The following is a 12,300-nucleotide window of genomic DNA, read 5'->3' as shown; positions in this document are numbered from 1 at the left end:
AAGAAGGGAAGGCAATATTGTACGTCATTGGCTTCGGTATTCCTTTTAAAAGCTCTCCTTGGTTAGTATTAATGCAAATTTCCATATGACATAAATCAAATTCACACGAAGTTTCTGGAGGCATATTGTTAGATAATTTTTCAGTTTGAATGTAATAATGTTGCAGGTTTGAAGTTGGTGAAGACAAAAATAAAAATGATGGCACTATTTACAAGTAAGTCATTTTCGGTCAATTCCTAGAGAATAGATAACTATAAGGCATGGCAAAATGCAGGAACATCAAAGAAAAATTAACTCTTAAAACTTGTTTCTTAAACCCGATTACTTAACTACAATAACTAAGCCAAATTTTACTTCACCAAGCCCGTTTATTTACTACATTATGTGATAAATAGACAAACCTCTTAAGTGCTTCCTTCAAGAGCCTTTTATTTTAGTGAAACTCAGGTTTTCTCATTTACATATTTTACGTTAGTAAGAATGAAATATATTGATGCATAGAATTTTGTCTATTCAAATTCGAGGTGCATTCCATAAATTATATTAGCACAGTTTAATTTCAGCCAATATATCAAGTTGCACAATCGACGATTAGTATTTATAAACTTGTCATGGTTAGAAATTTTATAAATAATCTGTGCGGACGAACTCCTTAGGGAATGAGATCTTACTGGGTACTGGGGAAGTTAGCCATGAACTCTCATTTGCAGAGAATATATATTCACTGGAAGTTTTTTACTCTTTAGCCATCATGGAGGCCTAAACTGAATGCTTTTATTCCGTAAAATATATTTACATTCCAAGTAGTATGTATCAAGCACTTTCAGGGCGCGTTCAAAGAGGGAAAGCGCTTTCAAGGATCTTGGGAATGGAATTAAGCTCGGCGGAATGCTTCCATCTTGTTTGTCCAATTACAGACGGAGACTCGAAAAAATAATGCTCGTGTTCCGTTCATTGAACCCAAGCTGTCGGTGTGGGAAACCAGACCACTAACCGCTGTCCATAGCCGATACCCAATATTGGGTTTGACACAAACGTGCCTAGGTGCTTACGACTGGTATTACCATATACATAGAGCTGAGTTCCATGTACTGACACACATCCCCCTTTAGAACTAGCAGAAGCGTCCAAATAGACGAAACGTATCTTAGAGACTTGGTAGTTGCCCGAGTGCATATCTGGATTGCGCCTGATGGCCACGCAAGCTTGACTCCAAGCCCTCAACGAGCGCTATTGTAAAGTTCTTGGTACTTCGGTGAGTGGCTACACGTTACCACTTCTGTTTTCCTAGCATTAGAAAGACGTCCCTGGGCTCGCGACAGCTGAATCCCTTTGTGTGCTCGCAAATCTCCTCTTAGACGCAGTTGTAGAATCTCTCTCGCTTCCTTTAATACATTCATGCAGAATGTAAACTCGCCGCGATTGTCCGCAGAAAATCCACCGCGCACTCCTTCCCTTCCCCTAGACGCGTTTCTGTCCTGTCCCCTTCCCTTAGCCAACCAGCCTCTTCCCCCGTTTCTCCCCCTTCACCCTCCTCTCATGAGAGTACCTCAGAGCGGCTTCTCCAAATCGTTAGGCCACTCGCCCATCAAGATCCTCCGCCCCATCTTTCCCTAGCTCCCGTTGCGCCCCCCCCTTTGTTTCCCCTCCCCTCTCCGCACATCTCTTTCCTCCCTCTACCTCACTCTTTCAGCAAACACGGCCAGCCGCGCCCTCTCCGTCGCTTCGCGGGGAGTTATGGGAAATACGCCACCGGCAGACGGAACTGGAAACCCTCCCCTTCTCAAAACAAAAAAAATATATATACATATATAAGCAAATGAAAAAATAAGCATTCCCACTCCACTCTAATCCCTCTCCCCAGCATTTACTACCCGGAAGGGTCTCCGTGGGTATCTCGGGCTCGCACATAGAAATCCCCTACTATGCCCTCCTTCCCCGAAGAGGCGAGCAGGTCGAGAGATGAAGTCCTCTGACCTTGCGCCGCTGGCGCCTTTAAGGCCCCGACTTCTTTCTCTCTCCTAAAACCCCTCTCCCCGCTGTATGCTCGCAAAAACCTCCATAAAGAGCAGTGCCGCAAGGAGGAGGCGTGGGGGAAGGAGAGTCCGGACTGAACACATACACCGTGCCTCCATTTGCATCTGGAGGCATATATATTCCGAGGTGGGGTAGAAGGGCCTTTCTCTTCCTCGTGGAGTGAGGACAGAGGTGGGGGGGGGCACTAAACCCCATTCCCCTCCCTCCGTTTTCAACCCACGTCTTCCTCCAAGCCGACCTAGCCGTAAGGTCCACGCCCGCGACCCTCTTCGACTCAATTCACCGCACCGAAACGCCTTTTGTCTCGGGTGCGTACGAAATAGTCCCTCCTCCTCGCTTCACCTTTCCTTCCTCTCCCTCCTCGCCCCGCCGATCTTCCTGGGCGGCCTTCTTGGCGCGCTCGTTCCGTGCTGACTTTGCCCCCCGCGTTCCCCGAGCCAAGGAGACCACCAAACCCGCAGCCCCTGGGGGACGGGGGGAAGGGGAGGGTAGGAGGTTTGCTGATAATGGGGGTCCCGGGTGAAAGTAAAATAAGGGGAAGGCACTACGTATACCGACTTCATTTGCGTGCCGGAGAAGAAAAGGTCACAGCGGAGGGAGGCCTTTACGGCAGGTCACTACTTCCTCCCTACCCCAGAACTTGGTGTTTTTTCCGCTTCATTTTTCAAGGAGGTCCTAATTAAGTGTTTCACTTACCTGCTCGCACTGAATGATAAAACTTTACACTGGTGTGAAAAGACTTCTTTGAAGTTGTTTGACCAGAATGCGGAGTTTTTTTTACTCATTTAAAAGCTGTCCACTTGAAATGTGGTGGGAGTGTGTAATTTTATCATTTGCTACACAATATGCACGACTCCGGGCGAAATGAATCAGTTTCTTTTTTTTGCGCATCTTGGAGAAGACAAATTATCGTTTCAATGGAAGGATGAAGGATACCAAGTAATTTAATTAATTCGACCGTATTAATCAGGTTAGTAGCCTGCTTAACGGTTAGTCCTTGGCGGGCTTGTCTCCGCCTTAGGTATGCACACTGTCCAAGTCATATCGAGTTTAAAATATATGATGTAACTTCGACTAAATGCATGGTCTAATAACATGTACTTATCATATTTCAAATGAATGAAACGATCCGGTTTTCACTCCAGAGGTTGTGATCAACTCTGATCATTTACTTTTCTGCATGGCTATCTGGCAAAAAATCAATTGCCGAAATGGAGTAAAAACAAATGGAAGCATGATAGAAACGAAGGCTCTTTGTCTAGCTCCACTATTTTGGTATGCATGCTGATGAAAAAAATTTCAAATCACTCTAAACGAAAAATATAAAAATGTCTAGGTATCTTGTAAGTTACGCATAAGCAGCCAGCATCTCACCTCGAGCTAGTTACGGTTGACCAAAGAAACACCCGAAATATCTCGAGACATTGAAATCTGCGGGTGTGGGTTTGCAAGAATGTATTGGTTTTGCATACGGTTATATTTTTCTTTTACGGGTGCTGACCCCCGCCACACGCCCTCACGGCGGCTTGCGGGGTATTATTTAGATATACACGTAGTATACTAAGAATACCTCAAGCCATTCAGTCCTTAAAAGGGATTGCTATCACTCTTTTACCTTCCCCCCGTTCGAATAGCCGCATAAGAAGAGGGTATCCCGGAAAACATGAAACGAAAGTAATTCATACTATAAGGGATATGATATATATATATGTGTGTATATATATACTATATGTATGTATGTATGTGTGTGTGTGTGTATATATATATATATACTATATGTATGTGTGTGTGTGTGTATATATATATATATATATATATATATATATATGTGTGTGTGTGTGTGTGTGTGTGTGTGTGTATCTCCTGCTCTTAAATGTAGCAGGAAAGACCTATAATAGAGATTATTCATTTAATCTAAAAATAAAACGAAATAATTATCCTTAGTAATGAAAAGTAACTCTTGACGCGTTCAATTTTGAGTATTTTGAGTCAAGGAATAATCATGCGATCAATGTCATCTACAACTTCGATATTATAGTCATGGTGGCTAATTTGTGAAAAGAAACGATTTTATTTTGCAGAACGTTGCACTAAAATTTTGGAATGCTAAATATTTCGGCGGTCATATTCGTATCTGGATAGTCTTAGTTTCTGTATTTAATTGAGTATTTAGAATGCAAGCAACGTCTCGTGAATTAAAAAAAATTTTTTTTCAATTACCATTCATTATTCGTTTGGATAAAATTAAAAGAGAAACGTAAATAATTAATATTCCCCTCTTCCCCTGTTGTTAACAGAATTATTCTCAGCATTATTGTTTTTCAAAGGATTGGTGTCGGTTGACGTGAAAAAATTAAGAGAAAGCGTATTTTTTAATGTCATCAATTTAGCTTGTTGAAGCACAGTGATTAACCGTTTTTTGTATTAAAAAATTCAAAAGAGAGTACATATAAAATATTAAAAGAAATAGGTGAAATAAACTATTTCATATTTTACACTTGAATGTTGAATAGGAGGAAAAAGTTAAACCCTTTTGAGAGCTATGGAATGCATCTACTTCTCTACAAGCATAACATTCTTTAATAGAACGCACATATAAATATAAATGGGAGTTCATAGTATGAATCAAGTGGAGTCATTTAAACATTTTAACAGAGTAATTTAAAAACAAGAATGGCATGAAAGGTTGTGATAGTATCTAGAATGAAGATGTTTGTGCTTGCGCAACTGAAATTGAACACCTTTGCAAATTTTATTATTGTATTGCGGCATAATACTATTCACCTTGTATTAGTTTAACGTAATACCCACCTGCAGTGACTAAAAGATGTTAATTGGTATCGCAAATCCGAATATAATTTTTGCTTTTTGCTGATTTTGATACTTATATCTGGATGTTGTCTCTCTATGAACACTACACACAATAATTTATCAGAAATAGGAGGTTATAAATTTTTATTTAGGCATTTAGTTCAATTCCTTTAAAAAACGAATGGTGAAATAATAATAATTTCAAATTCCCTCTTTGCAAATTTTGTGAAGACGATCGGAATTTCGGTCGGGGTAAATAAGTCGGTTGATTCCAAAAATATATATGTGGATGATGAAAATGTCTGATCAAAACACTTTGTAAAGTGTTTTATAGTACTTTTATCTTTTTAATTAGGCGCTCATCTCTTGCGCTTTCATTAACTTCCACTCGGGTCATTACATTAAACTTGGGTTCGCGAAACTTAACTCATATAAAATTTTTATCAGGCAGCATTTGATGCTTTGGGCAATTAGTGTGTAGAGAGATATAAAGAGGTTTACTTATGACCATCAGTTTAAAGTAGTTAAATGCATCAGCGTTGAAGAGGTGTAAGATCAATTTAATGGACCCTCTACGGAAAAAAGCCTTTGCAAAATAACACAAAACTCTGTGCGTCTTTTGGAGCTTTCGTTCGTGTGTGAACCATCTTTAACCATGGCTTTTTTGATCCCTGAGGAAATATTAATATCAGATAAAATGTGTCCAAAAAAGAGAGAAACTGCTCCACCTTCAGATTACGAAAGCATAATTAAGCTGGAAATGAATTTGCTCCCCTCGGTATAAATTCACACTGACGTTTTAAAACTACTAGAGCGTTTTCATACATTTCGCTTCCTTTAACCATCGTTATTTTTAACGATGCTATACCTTTTCCTCATTCCACCTTTGACAGTGTTACGTTCAATGCTCGCCCCGACCTTCGGATGAATCGGGATCGGGAATGAGATAGGATGTCACCTTAAAGGAACATCTGTTTCAGTGACTTCTGATTACTTTTCCGAAGAGAGAAAGTTTGAAGTTACAGGTATAAAATGACTATTTAAGGGTTGCCTGGAGAAACAGCCTAATACGTTCGAAAAAAACTTTTCAGTCCATTTCGATTCCAAGCTTCGCGGAAAGTTTGGCGTTTAAAATGGATAGTGGCTGGCTTCGAAAACCGGTTTTTAGATTTGGATTCCTGAATTACTTGAATGTGTGTTCAACTTCATCTAGACCAAGTTTTGATTTTCTCACCGCGAAGTTCTGCGTCAAGAACACTCTCAGTGAACTCTGAGGATATTTTTAGCCAAGTGTAACAATAACTTCAGGGCATAAGGTAATAGTATTAATGAAGAAATATAAGCTTTAGGTTATTTCGGCAACACTATGCTTACTTGGTGCAAAATATTAGGCAGGAAAGAACTTTAAAAATTAGAAATGCATAGCTAATCATATATTATGTAAAAATACGGTGCACAAGAGATTAGTAGTAATGAATTTTACCCCTCCACTGAATATTAATTGTCTTTCGTAGTTACAGAATTCTATTATTTTCTGAAAATGGCAGCCATATAAAACAGTCAGAGGGGGAATGTATGCGGCATTAAAGATGGCTTTATTGCAATTGTTTCGTCAGGTTGGGCCAGGCTAAGAAATGTAGAAGCGTTAAGTTTGTGTCCATCCATAACATCTTAAACGGAAGACTACCATCTACTAATAGTGTTACTAATACATTACTATTGTAAATTACAAAATCTCATCCATAAAATTTTGAGTCGCGAAAAATGTAAGTTTTCATGAAAATTAGTTTTTATAATAATTCATTTTCTGAAAATGAAGCGTCTAGATTCTAGTGATTATGTTATATTGCATTTTAAAGGTTATTTGGGATAGGTGTTATTATTGTTATAATTTGATAGTCTACCGTTCAAGATAGGTTTGGAATGTGCACTAAAGTGACCATTCCTACATTTCTTAGGATCACCTAAGAAGGCACAATCTGACATCCCACACAACAATTAACTGTACCTCAATTCTGCATACATTCTATCTCTCTTCATTCCACCCATCATTTTCCTGGATTTCATTCAAGGAAAAAAAAACTTCCATCTTTCACTCAATATTTCCATAGAGGGCATGTTTCATTTGTTCAGTGATGTTTTCTGTCCGTAACCAACCTCAAATTGTTGGGACATCATCTTTATTAGATTATGTGGTAAAGGTAGAATAACTCACACGGAAATAGTGACGAATAATTGAAAAAATACAAAAAAACGGCACAAATCTCTCGCGACATTCTTTTGTCATGTCCAAATAAATTAGTCAAAAGTTCATTAACAAAGAATCGTTTTAGTTGCCAAACAAATTAGTTATTCAATAACGAAAATTAATGCAAACAATTATTCATTTACCCCAGTATGTGAAAAGGCTTTTTAATATCTCATCGTTGTTGTTTATTTTCATAGATCATAAACTGGACGAACGGTGGCAAATTTGAACTTCAGACAAAATACGTTAGTGAAAAGTCGACGCAGTGGCGATTGTATTATTAATAAGTCTTATTATAGGGGACGGTCGTAACGTTCTTAAATTGAATCTCACCATATTTCCATTTCAGGCAATGGAATGAAAATGATCGACCGTTTAGACCTGGGAGTATTGAATAACGTGGAATAGCCGCATAGTTCTCCCCAATCGGGGAGGGAAAGTTAAAAATGTGCAGGAGTGACCTAGGAGGAGGAGGCAAGGAAAATTGGGGCGGTCGCCATCGGCCCGGACCGGCCTCGGCCGTTTTGCCTCTCGACATTTTACAAAGCATTTGGGTCTGGGGCGGTTGGAAAGGGGCGGGAGGCAGCCGGTGTGGGGACTACTTGCCCATCGGGACCGCAAATCTCTATAGAGCTCCGGAGGTCTCCTCCTCTTCCGTAGTCCCCTCGATCTCAGTGAAGGAAATAGCTCAATCGCGTATCATATGAGAACACGAATACGCCGTCGTTAAATGACGTCCATTACGAGTACTTTGACGCACTCCACTGGGTTAGTGGGATTAGAAGTTGTTTCAATACTCTCCTCTTCCACATTCGTTTCTTTGCCTTGAAAGTAGTACGACGATCACGCAAAAATTCTCATGTGTGTATGTATATATATATATATATATATATATATATATATATATATATATATATATATATATACATACATACATAATGTAACAAACTTTGAAAGCAACAAACAATATAAGAACATAAAAAGATCACTCACTCGTTATTTAGAAATAACGTGTGAGTGATCTTTTTATGTGTTCTTATATTGTTTGTTGGTTTCAAAGTTTGTTATTCTACACTTCCGTGTTACTTCGACGACATCATATATATATATACTATATATATATTATATATATATATATATATATATATATATATATATATATATATATATATATATATATGTGTGTGTGTGTGTGTGTGTGTGTGTGTGTGTATAAATGTGTAATACCCCAATGTTTACTGACACGCTTATATACATACACACGTACACAAATACATAAGTACATTACATAAGTACATGTGCTTCGAGGAATTGGGACCCGGATTACGAATTTGTAACAAATTATCTGGGAATCAAATATGTGCTTTTTAAAAGAGTATTCGCATGAACATGACGGTAAAAGAAGAATAAAGCAAATTTTGAAAAGGTTTTACCCAGGGACGCAGACATAATGCGTTCAGCAGCCAACGGAAAGGCTTCGCAGAAGCCTAAGCGAAATATTGGATACGGTTATAGCCTGTGAGCTCCACCAATGCAAAAATAGCTCCCGGGGTATTACTCTTGAAAGTTCAGTCCATAGGACTAGAGAGTATTTTTACTATTGAATTTACAAAAAGGAAGATAAACCCACTCTTGCATCCGGTTAATACGGTGTAATTTTTTTAAATAAATGTCATATCAAGAAAAGCGATCACTTTTGTGAAATCTCACCTATTTTAAATGTTTTTGGGTGAGGGGGAGCAGAGTGATGGGTATGTTAAAATAAGATTTGCGCTAAATAAATAAGCATTTACGAAGTTGAGGGAGTTGATGACAGGCGCTTAAAGTAAATTCATAATAAAAGGACTTTCGAAAACATTAGTATGGAGTGTTATTTTATTTGGCTTGGAAACTTGGTCTTTGAAGCAAGAGGATAAGGGTAGACGTAGCCTATTCACATGTTGGGTATAATGGAATATATTAAATGAACGGAAATGAGAATAAACTACAAAGTTCTTAACATGGTAGGGAAAACAGAGAAGTTGTTGAGAGAAATTCGAAAAAGAGAACACAAGTCGATGTGGGGGATTCTGAGAGGTCATAGGAATCTGAAGATGGTATTAGAAAGGAGAAAATAAGGTAGAGCGAGGAGAAGCATATGAATTTTGGATGGTTTAAGGGAGGTAGGAAGTATCAGATCTAAAGATATGAGTAACTGTAGTAAGTAGAATGGGATGGAGGAATATTTTTTTACTTTTATCAGAAAACATTCCAACCATTTAAGTGGAATTGTTGACTTTTATTTAAAGATGTCTAATATTAGCGTTATTTCCAATTTTATTCGTACATTTGAATATTTATTGAAAATGTGGGGAATGATTTATGTCACGGTATTCCTGCGATACGTAAATATTAGACAGGTTCAACATATACGGTATTGACGGTACGGAATATTTATTAGGACAACCGCCGGGGAGCATAATGACTCATTTCAAAAATATATTTTATCGCTCCACTATTTAGGAAAAGCATACTCCGAAGCGCTATTGATATATGTTTTCAATTATTTTTTTTCGATTTTTGATTAATTCATGATTGATATTATCCATGCTAAGATGCTATGTTAATATTTATTAATTTAAGACCTTTCATGGATATTTACAAGGTGATATAAGCTACACATATTAGTTGATTAAATTATTTCGTAACAGGCACTCTCGAATATTAACAATGCATCATTTAAATCTTTACCGATTACTCGCTGACTAAAATTAAATCAACCTGAGAAATTGGAAATTTAGTTCCACATGCAAAAAGCCTCCATGGAATAATTGAACTTTACAACGTAATTAAGGGTGACGGCTATCGTAAGGTCGTTTCTGTTGAACTGAAATTAGCTGTATGCATCATAAAAATCAGAAATTAGTATTCGAAAAATGGAAAATGAGGGAGTGTAGTTTAAACCTCAACTAGGAATCTTGTCCCAGAATTTTAGCCATGACACATATATTAAATAATACTCTCAAATTGTTCTCCGAAATACCTTACAATCAAATTCCAAAGAAACTGCGGGAGATGCCGCAACAGTAACTGTTAACGGAGTCATCCGCTAATGTGCATTCCAATGCAACAATTACAGAGTGTAAAAATCATTCGCCTTGACTGAGTTTAAGAGGACCTTACAATCAGCTAGCTTCATGCACAGATAAAAGAAAAATAGCAGTGAATGACAAAATCATATGGGCTTGCGAAGATGAAGCCAATTCTATGTATTTTCGTTTATTTTTATTATTCTTTATATTATGAAAAGAAGGCAATTTAGGCTATACAGCGTACCACAACATATTGTCGACTACCCAGACTGATATACGAGCCCATATAGCCCATAATTACTAAAAACTATAGCATCATTATACGAGGTATAACAATGTCTTCTACCTCATTACTTCGCGACTTCTAACTACCTTTATTCTGTCTAAATTTCGCTTATCTACTCTCTCCCTTCCTTTATACGTCGCCAACCGATCACTTTCACTTATCAATTACGGCCTTTAACAGCCCACTGCAATATATTTAAAATAATGTTTCCTGATCGTCTTAGTCGGTGGTTTTTTAATGCCATAATTTTTGAGTGAAAAACTGACTTTTAAACCTTGATACACAGATGCACAATTTATGCTTCTAATCTTATATAAGTTACCTATCCTAACATAGTACGACGGGATTATTAATATTTCAACATCATTAAAAAAGGGACTTTATTCTAATTCATATTAAAGATTTCATCCACCTATAATTTAATCCGAGTGTGACTGACAATGTAGGTATTTTAATTATCTTGGAAAGCAATTGAATCTATCACAGCATAGTTTTACAAATATGAATTTAAAAATTTAAATTTTCGCTACTCAGTCTATTTGGAGACCAAACCTACTTTCTGAGAACAGAAGTACGAGTATTCTCCGAGTGGGGAGTAACTAGTGAAAGGTGACATAATAAGTTACAAGCGTACTTTTTTGCCATATTTCCCCAGTATTCTTTCAATAATACTAAATTTCTGATGGCTAGTTTGAATATTTCCCGCATGTTTACTTAAGAGGGGTCGTAAGTATTAAAGAGATTATTTGTATGCCATTTCGGCATTATTTGATGCATTTGATGGAGAACCATTATATTTATCACAATTCATCCCTACAATTTTCTCCAAGTATAATTCAAGTTACCGAGTGTTGCATCAATCCAACGACGGGAGTACAAATTTCTCTTTCAAAAAATGTTTTGTCAGTAAATAAATGAAGTTTACCATAAACTACGGTAGAAATGTCGTTAATATAAAGACGGTACGAAAGGAGGCCGATGGCACTTCTTTATGGAGCGCCTAAGGCCACCAAGGCTGCAGTAAAGCTTGCACCATCCAAGATGCCTCTTTGTATTCAATCAATTAAATATTATCTAATCGTTCATTTTTATTGTTATCCACCCCAAAAGGTTCTAAAATCGTGATTGATTTGATGTGAGAAGATTTATTCGAAAGATTTTAAAATCTTGAAACGATGCGTCAATTGCACTATCATTATTTCCTGAACCCAAAAGCATCTCTATCTATGGTCTATGATCTATGATCTCGATCTATGATCAATTGGTATTAGTCGGTAGTGGTATTCTATTCATTGAGACATCAGCTACAGGGATCGGTTCTAGAAGCTATTAGGATTATATTTTGTGAGCCTATATTGAAAACGCTTTGAAAGAAATGCACCTTTTCGTTTTATGAGCTATTTAACTGCCAACTTACTGCCATTAACCTTCCGGATAGAGGACCAAAATATTTTTAGATCCTCGTCTAAATGTTCAACTAGTACTTTTTTTTGTCTTTGGAATTCTCTGAACGCTTAATATTTTATTGGTAGTGGATCCTAATTTATTATAATCATAAATAATTTCATAACATTCATTTCTAGAGACATTAGAACAAGTTTTTTTTGTTCTAATGAGACAAATTTTGATGTCTTTATGAATTCTTGACAACCGTTTCGTAGGACCTAGGCTTCGTTCTCTCATTTAAAAAATTTACCTGGCCTGAAACTCTCAAAAGCTCTCAGTCTGGTAGAAAGTATTCCACGTATCCTCAATGATACGGTCATCGCTGAATTCCTTAAGATCGAGGAAAATGTGATACGACTCACATTTTAAACCAATTTTATCTTCTAATTTAAACCAGTTAT

This window comes from Hetaerina americana, unplaced genomic scaffold (genome assembly GCF_022747635.1).
Source record: "Hetaerina americana unplaced genomic scaffold, ioHetAmer1.1.p SCAF_35, whole genome shotgun sequence".
NCBI lineage: Eukaryota > Metazoa > Arthropoda > Insecta > Odonata > Calopterygidae > Hetaerina > Hetaerina americana.
Note: the sequence above shows the minus strand (reverse complement) of the source record.